A 10,639-nucleotide genomic window follows, 5' to 3' on the forward strand; every position below is an offset into this window, starting at 1 on the left:
AGCAAATGTGTGATGGGTGAACACAGCCTTTATGAGTTGTGCGTTCAACTGTTTCAGACTTGTTTAACTGGTCTACCAATTGCTGATCTAGAAACGAGGCATTGGCCTTGATTGCTGGACTTGCAAACCATGATTTGCTCAATGAACTTTTCTGGATTTACAGTTTGTATTGAATCCTAAACCAACATTTTGGGCTGGTTTTGTCCAACACACTAGTCTAAAATGTGTTTGGCTTGTTTGTGGTTTATTATTTTATATGCAGTATGACAAGGACTTCTGGGCCACTGCATTTTTTTAAGTGTTTGAGAGGAGAGAAATAGAGGTTGTTTAAGATCCAGGCCTTAAATCATGGGCTCTCCCATCTGGGTCCTTCCTGCATTTTCCTCTCTAGTGATCTTTACTGACTTCAGCAGGAGTCTTTTAGGTCACTTATTTTGCAGGTCTAATGTTATTCTGCTAGCATGAATTGAAGTTCTAGTGGGCTTAAAGCAGGTAACCATGAAGTTTTCTGAGTTACTAAAAATAAGTAAAACCTGAGTTCAGTGCCCTCATTGAACTCCATTCCAGGTGTCTTCTGAGCAAGGCTGCCCTTTAATTAAGAATAGAATCACCCCTCTAATACTTAACTGAAGAGGTGAGTGCTAACAGCTAAGTATTTAAAACAAACTATTGAGAAAGACATACTGTTATGTTCAAAGAAACCTGCCTATCACAACCCACCCATATAAGTCATCATAAACAAAATCTGAAGGGCATAAACTACACAAAATAATGCATTGGGAAATAACACAGTAGGCCCCAAAGTTACAGGAAGCTGAATGTTCATCGATTTTTTAAAAATTGGGGATGGAAGGAAAGGATGTATCCTAGAGGGAATGACTGTCTAGAATGGGAGCACTTTGGCTGATAAGTGAGGATAGATGGTACTATTTTAAACATTTTCTTCCAGAACAATTTCAACCCCATTTTTGCCCTTTGTGATAGCAATATTCTGTTGAAATAAGCATGCTATTTTGTTTGCATGCAACGAAGCTGGTGCAATGAAGCTTAAACTTAACCTTCCTTAACTGCCAAAAAGTGTTAATTTTTACCATGAAAAGGCACATTAATAATATATTTTACTGGAATTTCTAAACTGATCACCACAAGATGGTGCTGTATGTTCTAGCCTGAATGACAAATTCACCGTTTACCATCTGGTTATTATACATTTAACATTCATAATTTCAGTGGTGGTGTAAATCAGCAAACTCTTTTGATATTTACTATAAGATTGATTTACAAAGTAAAACTGGAAAAAATTAAATCTTTTATTTTGACAACAGTTGTTTCTGTGCTGGCTCCATTTTGAGATTTCAAGTTTAGTTTCTTTAAAAAGTCTCACAATAAATATAAAAATGAGCTGCAAAAGAGGTTGATGGAAAAAGCAGTTGATTCTTCTGGGGAAAAGTGGACTGAGGTCTGGTAGTAGCAAGAATACATTTTGTGATATTGTAGGAATTCATTTGCAGATATATTGCTGTCTGTCTCTGTCTGTCTGTCTGTCTGTCTGTCTATCTATCTATCTATCTATCTATCTATCTATCTATCTATCTATCTATCTATCTATCTATCTATCTATCTATCTGAAAGATATTGGGCCCACTAAGATAATAGTTAGCACCAGAATCCATTTTCAGCTCCAGTAAACCATACATCCATTTATCTGAGAATAAAGGATGAGGAATGGTTTTTGTTTGTTTTTAGTATAGATATACTGTATTTTATCAGAATACATAGAATGAATACATAGAATACCTGAACCCTGACTAGAAAGGGTCCATATAATGTGCTTCCTTCAGGGTGCTTTGTAGCTGTGAATCAACCACCCTAAAAAGGGAAAGTTGGAGACTGGACGGAAATAATTCAGAACTGTTGGATCCAAGGATGGCTTCTTGAGGAGAGGACAGACCACCGCTTCTTTCAAAGCAGATGGGACTATCTCCTCCTGGAAAGAAACTTCACCACAGCTTGGATCCAAGCACACATCACTTCCCAAGAGGCCTTCACCAGCTAGAAGAGACATGGATCTAAAGCATAGATGGCAGAACTCACAGCCCCAAGGACCTTTGTCCACTTTCTCAGGACCAACCAGGTGAAACTCTTCCCAGATAACCGAGCAAGACCATGACTCAATCAGTTCCATAGGATCTGCCCAGTCAGTCCAGCTCTAACTGGATCTGAGCAACTTTATCAATAGATGCTTATGAGAGTCCTCACAGCCTGTTTCGTCATTCTTATTGACACAAGGTAAGTCTTAATAAAGGTTCTTACCTGTGCTTGATCAGATTTGCTTTTTGTCTTTCCCCCGGTGGTGCTTTACTCATCTCTTGTGTCTTCATCTTGCAGAATTCCTTTGAAAGCTAGGGGGCTCTCCAGGATCACAGAGAGGTTGCACAGGCATGATCCACTTGGCTATTCTGGAAGAACTTTTCTATGTTCTTTTTCATCCTTATTCACATGTTGTTATTAGGAGCATGTTCTGTTAGAAAAATACTAGTTAGAACCTTAAGAAAATTATGTCTGTCACTGGATCAGATCATGCATCAGAATCTCTATATAAGCCAATAAAGAAATACAATTTATATACCCTTTTTTTGGCTTCATGTTACCTTAAAGAAAACATGATTAGCTTTATTTGTGGTAAGTAATAGCACACATATAATGCTAATATTACTGACGACCATGGAAGAGAACTTTGTCTCAGAGAGGTTAAGGAGAGGAGATAATTTTTGTATCCTTGAGATTGGCTATCAGTTTGCAAATAGCGTGAAAATCATATCTTGCCCTTGAAACACAACTTTAACTTTATAAAGTTAAATTTTCAAGGACAGGGTGTAGTTAATTTGGTCAGGAACTGCATTCTGCACATTCTTGGTAGTATTTGTATGTTTTATATTCCACCATGGTGCTGGAAATCAACTCTGGAGACCAGAGCCTTCATGAAGCTTTGATTTGGAAGTTTTGGGCTGATCTGAACAGTATAAGCCATTTTTTATAAGACCTGGTGTCTTCCTGACATTTTGGTTTTCTGTTGTGATTTGTCATTATTTATTTTGTATTCAATTTTATAATGTATAATCTTTGCCAATGTTTTGCATGGAGACAATATATTTAAAAATACAGGTGGTCCTCGGGTTATGATTACTCATTCAGCGACTATTCAAACTTGTGATGGTGCTGAACAAGGGGGACTTATGATGGGTCCTTGGAGTTCCAGCTATTGCAGCATCCTCACGGTCACGTGATCATGATTTCTGACATTCCCTGCTGGCTTCCCACAAGCAAAGTCAATGGGGAAGCCAGCAGGAAGGCGAAAGTCGTCATGTGAGGTCCTCACTTAATGATGGCAACTGGGACTGCCGGACCTGCTGTCACTAATTGATGTAGTCACGCGACATTGTGCTTTACAACCACGTTGCTTAGTGACAGAAATTTCAGTCCTGATTGCTGTTTTAATCTGAGGACTACCTGTATTCTGTTTTTTGTGGCTGTCTGCAATTCCTTAAACCAAATGCATTTTGTCCCATGTTTATGCTATAGCCATGTGATCTCAGAAAAAGATGCAGCTGCTTTAAGAAGTTGCAGAGAGGTGCTGCATTCACAAAATACCTTTTCCCTCCAAAGTATTGTACAGTGATACCTCGGGATACGAACGCCTCTGCTTGCGAATTTTTCGGGTTACGACCAGCTCTGGCCCCAAAATTTTACCTCGGTTTGCGAACTCCGCCTCGGGGTACGAGCCATTTTCCGCCCGTGCCACGTGGTCCGCGGCCATTTTCTGCCCGTGCCACGTGGTCCGCGGCCATTTTTCCGCCCGTGCCACGTGGTCCACGGCTGTTTTTCCGGCCCTGCCGCGTGGTCCGCGGCCGTTTTCGCGCCGCGCCGGGCTGTTTTCGCGCCGGGCCGGGCCGTTTTCGCGCCGCGCCGGGCCGGGCCGTTTTCACGCCGCGCCGGGCCGTTTTCACACCGCGCCGCGCCGGGCCGTTTTCACGCCGCGCTGCGCTGCACCCGGCCATTTTCGCGCCGCACCACGCTGCGCCCGGCCGCTTTCCGTGTGGTCCGTGGACGCCAGAACGGATTAACGGTAATTACATTGAACCTTATGGGAAATTGCGTCGGGTTGCGACCAAATTCGGGCGGAGGGCGGAACGGATTAACCGGATTTACATTGAACCCTATGGGGAAATTTGCCTCGGGGTGCGACCAACTCGGGATACGCCCAGAGTCACGGAACGGATTAAGTTCGTATCCCGAGGTACCACTGTATACCCCCAATTACCAGCAGTTGATTTCTGAGAAGGACCCTGAAGAGAGAAGGAAGGAAATCAATGATTACCTCAGAACCTCCAGATAGATTTTCTGTTCACCCCATAGGATCATCTTCCCTATGGAAAGGACAACAGGTAGCATCTCTCTGTGTGTACGAGTGTATTTTGCTGTGATTTTAGTGACAAGTGTTGATGCTACCTATTCCTTTATATTAGGAAAGTGGGAAATAAATAATTGTAATCAACACATACTGTGCACTGAATTATTTCTCTGTCTAGAAGGAATGTAGGATCTGGCCTACCAGATGTTGCTGAATTAGAACTCTTGGCAACCCCAGCCAACATGGCCAATAGTGAGGGAGTCTGGGAGTTGCATTTCAGCAGCATCTGGAGGACCTCAGATTCCCCACCCTTGAAGTAAATGATACCCTGTGTCCCATCCAGCTCTCTGATTTTATGTTAGCTATATTTTTGTCAGCAGTTTTGTGCTGTGTGTTTGTGAAGTTGCACTAAATTGCAGCCTTCTAGTTTGGGGAGAATTTTTGAATGTGGTTTGAATTATCAGTTACACAAGTGAAAGCCATTAATCTGTGAGTCACTAACTAGCATGTTTTAATACTTCAAGGCAGTGGTGGTGTCTATGTATTTTTTTTTCTAGTGTTTCTGTGAGGTTGGGTCTGAAGTTCACTATGTAAGTAAATATTTTTTGTAAAAGGGAAGTCCTGATGCCTTTGAGCTTTATGAGTTGTCCTCTGGGCCTCATTTATGCTGGTGTGAAGTTAAATGAGAGACCAGCAATAATTGTATTAGTTTCTTAGATAGAAGCCATACAGTGTAAGATAATGGCATTTCCTTAAAGACTGATGCTGCAAAATCCCAGTTCTTGATATAATAGCTCTTTCTGCTATTTGCAGCAAATAAAACCTCTTTTATCCTTGTGCTCATAGAGCTATCCAGTTGTCCCAGTAAAATGAGCACCAATATCTCACCTTCTAGGATTCTGGCTAATAGTCACAATGATTCAGGTATGGCTGTTGAGTAAGGGAAACAGCTGTGTTCTTTCTGAAAGTCCTCCATTGCATGTCTTTATCAATGAAGGAAAGTGGACAGAGAGTATGTAAGGATTTCCACGCCCTCCACCCCCAGTGAATTTCTGACCACCTTCTTATTTAGAAAATACCTTTTAAAAGACTGCCATGACAAAGGTCCTCTTATGTGATCCATAAATGCATTTATATGTATCACCCAATATCTCAAAACCAAGTGACTTTACCTTGTGATTTGCATTAAATTGTCTGACCTACTCCATAAAAAAGAAAAAGAAAAAAATCCTTTTGGTAAGCTTGACAATATTTTTGTTTTAAGTGATGTGTTATATTAATCTTTTTATTGAGTGCATTTATATCCTACAATTCTCCCACTATGGAACTCAAGATAGTGTACCTGTGGGTTTTCCCACATAGTTTCTACTCCTGATCAGATTCAGGCCTGCTGACCTTCAACCAGGTGTCCTCAGACCAAGCATTTCAAACATCTAATCAAAGGTTTGTAAAAGCTCACCCACGGATGTGTAGCATCCATGAAAAAACAATTTACTCAAAGTCAAGAAAGTTGTGCAGAAACCTGATCTACCTAGAAAACCTCAGGACTACCTGCATTCTTACAAAGTTTATTTCATATATTTACAATCCCCATAACTGTATATCCTAAAATAATACTTGTTTTATGTTGCTTAACTTGTCCTTGTAGCTTTCTATAAAGAATTCTGGGAATTATATTTTGGCAAGTTGTGGAAAACAACTTTTTTTTTTTTGACAGCCAGTTTGGTCTAGTGGTTAAGACACCAGGCTAGAACCCAGGAGATGGTGAGTTCTAGTCCCATCTTAAGCATGAAAGCCGGCTGGGCGACTTTGGGCCAGTCACTCTCTCTCAGCCCAGCCCACCTCAGAGGGTGGTGGTTGTGGGGAAAATAGGAGGAAGGAATACTAGGTTTGTTTGCCACCTTGAGTTGTCTACAAAAAAAAAAAAAAGTGGGATTAAAAAATTTTTTTAAAACCCCTCACCATGAGAATTACCTAATATCTTTCTTTGCTTGTGAACTACAGTTTCCTGGTGCAAGGAAATGTCTGCTAATTAGATTTAGGCCCCAGTCTTAACTAATTTTACCCGGAAATAAAACTGAATTGAATTTGATAGAACTTATTTCTGAGTAAAGATAGTATTACTACGTATGTCTGCAGTTTAGTTATGCTGTAAATCTATACACTAATTGCACTGGTAGGATTCAGCAACACTGTTCATTTTTCATAACATAAACGTAGGGAATTTCTTGAGCTAAATTATGTTTCTTATGCTTCTTTGAAAGAAGTTCTATTAGCCTCAAGATAATTCATTTTAAAATTAAGACCAGGTACAATTCTTCAACAGGTAGTCTATGTTTAAGCTGAACTGGATGCTCTTACTTGGCATCTGAGCCAGAAAACCAGAAAATCTTTTTCTCCCTGCAGATCTTGATTGATCGCAAGCAACGGTGCTTAATACAGTTTCTGACTGTGACTATAACATCAAAGCAATAGCTGCTCCAACTGACATGTCTGGAAACAAATATGAAATGTTCTGAAGTACTTTTTTTTTCTTCCTTTGTAGGGGGTGTTTTGAGAAATTCTGGCTGCCATCTTATTTATGCTTTTCTGAGAGTAAGGATCTTTCCCTGCTGCTGAGTTAAAGTGCTTTCCAACCTTACTTGAGTAAGCAGAAAGCTCTGCTGATGTGAAATTTGCTGCCCCCATTGGCAATACCTCTCCTGCCTCTGTTCTGACTCACTGCCAAATAGTGGTGTCCTGGTTACGTGGGTGCAGCATGTAATAAGCAAAGTGGGTGGTTGAATCCTTCAGCCTTGCTATCTTCCCTTTTCAGCATCACCAGCTAGCGTGAGAAGGATCCCCCAAATGTAGCCCCGCAGAAGGAAGTGAGGGTAAGGCTGTCTGAACAAAGGACTCTCTCATCCCTAATTTCTATGTTCTTATACCTCATCCTATCATAACCTGACTTGAATAAAAATTAAATCAGAATTATGAAGGAAACTAAGTCAATGCAGTACTGTACTTTTTTTTTTTTTAGATTTCTCTTTCCTTTCTTTAAATAGGCAGCAAATGCCAACTTTGTATTTGGATTTGAAGGAAAAGTGGATATGGTGGCGTCATTCTACAATTCCAGTATTTCAGCCTTGCACTAAACCTCCAGGAGACATATAGTTCAAGCACTTAGAGTATTCTGGCTGAGCAGTCTAATGCTACTGCATAGTATTACTGCATCCAGCTCTTTAAGGAGGCAGCAGATGAGTTGGCTAGTCTGAACAGTCAGTAAGCACTCCTTTGATCCCAGCCACTACTAGGGTTAAGTACTCTGACCACTTCCAACTTACTTGGGGGAATTAGCGTAACAGGCACATCAAGTGAGGGTTCTTGTAGGCTGTCACCTTAACAGGAACTAATCTCATCTGAGTATTGAAGCTAAGCAGGGTTGGGACTGGTGAGTGCTGGACTGGGAGACCACCACCATCAAAGAACACTCTTGCTGAGAAAACTATGTGGATGTATCCATGAAGTCACCATGAGGTGAACTCAACTAAAATGAGACATATCCTTTTAATACATTGTGAAAATTATTTACAAAGATCTGTGTTTTCCTTTCAGACTTAGATAATGAAGCATATTATTCCCTTTTTTTCTTTTGTTAGACAACTACAGTATGTTATTGCTATCTGCAAGGATGATTTGCCTCTGTAAACATGGCTGCATATATTGGAATCCATCCATGCTTGGGTGTAGTGCCCATCCTCCCACTGATAGATGTTGATTTGGAAGAATATGGAACAATGGCTTAAAGTAAGCAAACATTGAACATCACAGTTTTCACCCCTCACATAAGGCAATCAACCTATGTCAATTAAAATGTTGCTGAATTACAGCCTATAGCAGCCCCAGGAAGCATGGCCAGTAGGGAGGGAAACATCTGGAGCATCAACAGATTCCCTATTCTTGTAAAACTCTATTATTAACCTTAATATAATTGTTAATATAGTGCCTGCAATTCTGTCACTGAGGGAGGAGAAGATTGCAGGGGCTGGGGAACCAAGGAATGGAGGCAGCTATCCTTTCAGCCAGAAGCATAAGATGCCAGGAGGGGTCAATGAAGAGTCTTTGCTCATTCTTTTCATTTGCTTAAGCCAGGCTTGCCTATCTCATGCTGTGAAAACTACTGCTCGGGGAACGTGTGAATCCTGATCTTTTATTTCGAAGGATACTTTTGTTTCCTTGCAGGTTGGCATCACGTGTCCAGGGCACTTGGGTTGCAGTACCTATTTACTTGGGAGTAGATTCAGATTTGTTTATTTGGATCTAGTCAACAGACCATCACAAAGCAAGGGTTTAACAAAGGGAATTACTTATCTGTATAAAAGTAGCATAAACAAAATTAACAAACTGAATTACATAAACTTAAAATTCTGAATATCTTTGACAAAACACAGCATTATTCTTTTAAAAATTGACTTAGGCATAAATCCTGTGACATTTGATGGGACTTGCTTCTAAGTAGTTCCGTATAGGCCTGTGCTGTATGTCACAAAGCTGAGTATGCAGGCTCAGCATTGTAGATCTAGATCAAGACGGAACCTGATAATTTCAACAGACTTGTTTTGAGAACACTGGTATTTATTTTCAATAATATAATGCAGATCTTATTCATTATATGTAATGGGATTGCATGTCATCCTTGGTAACCTTTGCCTGTCTGCCTCTTATAGTATTCCAACTCCTACTACACCTGCTTTGCTCATGAGTAAGTGCCATCAGGTTGGTGTTGACTCTTAGTGATCACACAGATTTTCTCCAGGATGATCTGTCCCCAACCTGCTCCTTCAGATCTTCCAACAAGTGTAACTATTGCTGCTGTGATTGAATCCATCCACTACGCTGCTAGTCCTCTTTTTCTCCTTTCTTCCACCTTTCTCAGCATATACTTGCTCTACAGCAACAAATATAGGCTTTCCACTTCAGTAGGCAGAAAGATTGCTGATTGTTTTTACAGATGGCTCTTAGATCCTATGCAACTACTTCAGATTTCCCTCCTTAATTGTGGGAGGGTAACAAATGGAAGACGATCCCCATATAATGAGACAGAATAATTGCAGAATAAAGCAATCCAAAATTAGATATTTATTGACTGCAATGGAAATGCAGAATAACCCCCACAAACAATTCCTACCAACGGGGGGGATTTTCCAATGACCGTAACTGGTGCCCTTGCTAAGCCCTAGCCTCACTATGGAATAGGAAGTTGGCTTGGGCAGTTGGCTTGATAGCATCAGAGTATCCTCTCTACTCATATAAAGCTCATAGGACTCTTTGGTTTAGTGATGAGCACAGAATAATGAAACACAGGAAATAATGTGCACATTTCAGCATAGGTGAGAACACAATACAGGCCTGCCATGTGTAAGAAGGGAGGCAAAAAGGGTATTTTGCCTCTGGTACGGCACCCAGGGAACTGCTGGGGAGAGCTTTGTTAGGAAGGATCTGTCCAGTGCCAGTTTGATAGATTGGTTGGGTCCCAGATCAGAGAAGCAATGCACTGAGTTTGTGCTGCACTTCATGGGCAAACTTGCTCTGATGCTCAATGATATGGATGTCAAAACTGAAACATTGGGTAAAGATTTTAGGGCACAGCATCAGTTTCAGCCACTGAAAGCAGAAGAGATGGACGCTCTTATTCCTTGCCTTTCTTTGCTGTAAAAAGGCTCTAGTCAATGCTATTGGGATGGGTTGAAAGAGTAATGAATACCATATTAAGGGAGAAGCTGACATGTGAAGATGTCAATGACCCAACCCTTCTTGAAGAAGACCTCTCTGCACCAGAGTTACTGTCAAACTGCTGCTCTGAAACCTTCAGCCCTTTTGGAGGCAATTTTTTTTGAGTGAGTAGGAGTTGGATAACTATGGTAACTTCTGGACAAACCTAATTTTTGGGATTTGTCACAATCTGATTTTGAGATTTCAGCACAGAAACTTCCTTGGTCATCACAGGATTTAATGTTGATTGCTTGTGCTGTTTAATATGAGAGTGAAGCTACTGGGAGACGTCATCAATATGCAGATGTCACTCATCTCTGTCTCTCAACCAAACAGTGGAACTGCTGGATCTGAGCTGATAGACTGGATGAGGGCCAACAGACTGAAGCTAAATCCCAGGAAAACAGAAAATCTCTGGCTGGTCAGTTCTTATATCCAGGAATTGTCCTCTGCCCTGTTTTGGATACCATGGTACTC

Source organism: Python bivittatus, unplaced genomic scaffold (genome assembly GCF_059951505.1).
Source record: "Python bivittatus isolate LINGU-HERP-01145 unplaced genomic scaffold, Pbiv_v1 ctg000200_np1212, whole genome shotgun sequence".
Taxonomy (NCBI): Eukaryota; Metazoa; Chordata; class Lepidosauria; order Squamata; family Pythonidae; genus Python; species Python bivittatus.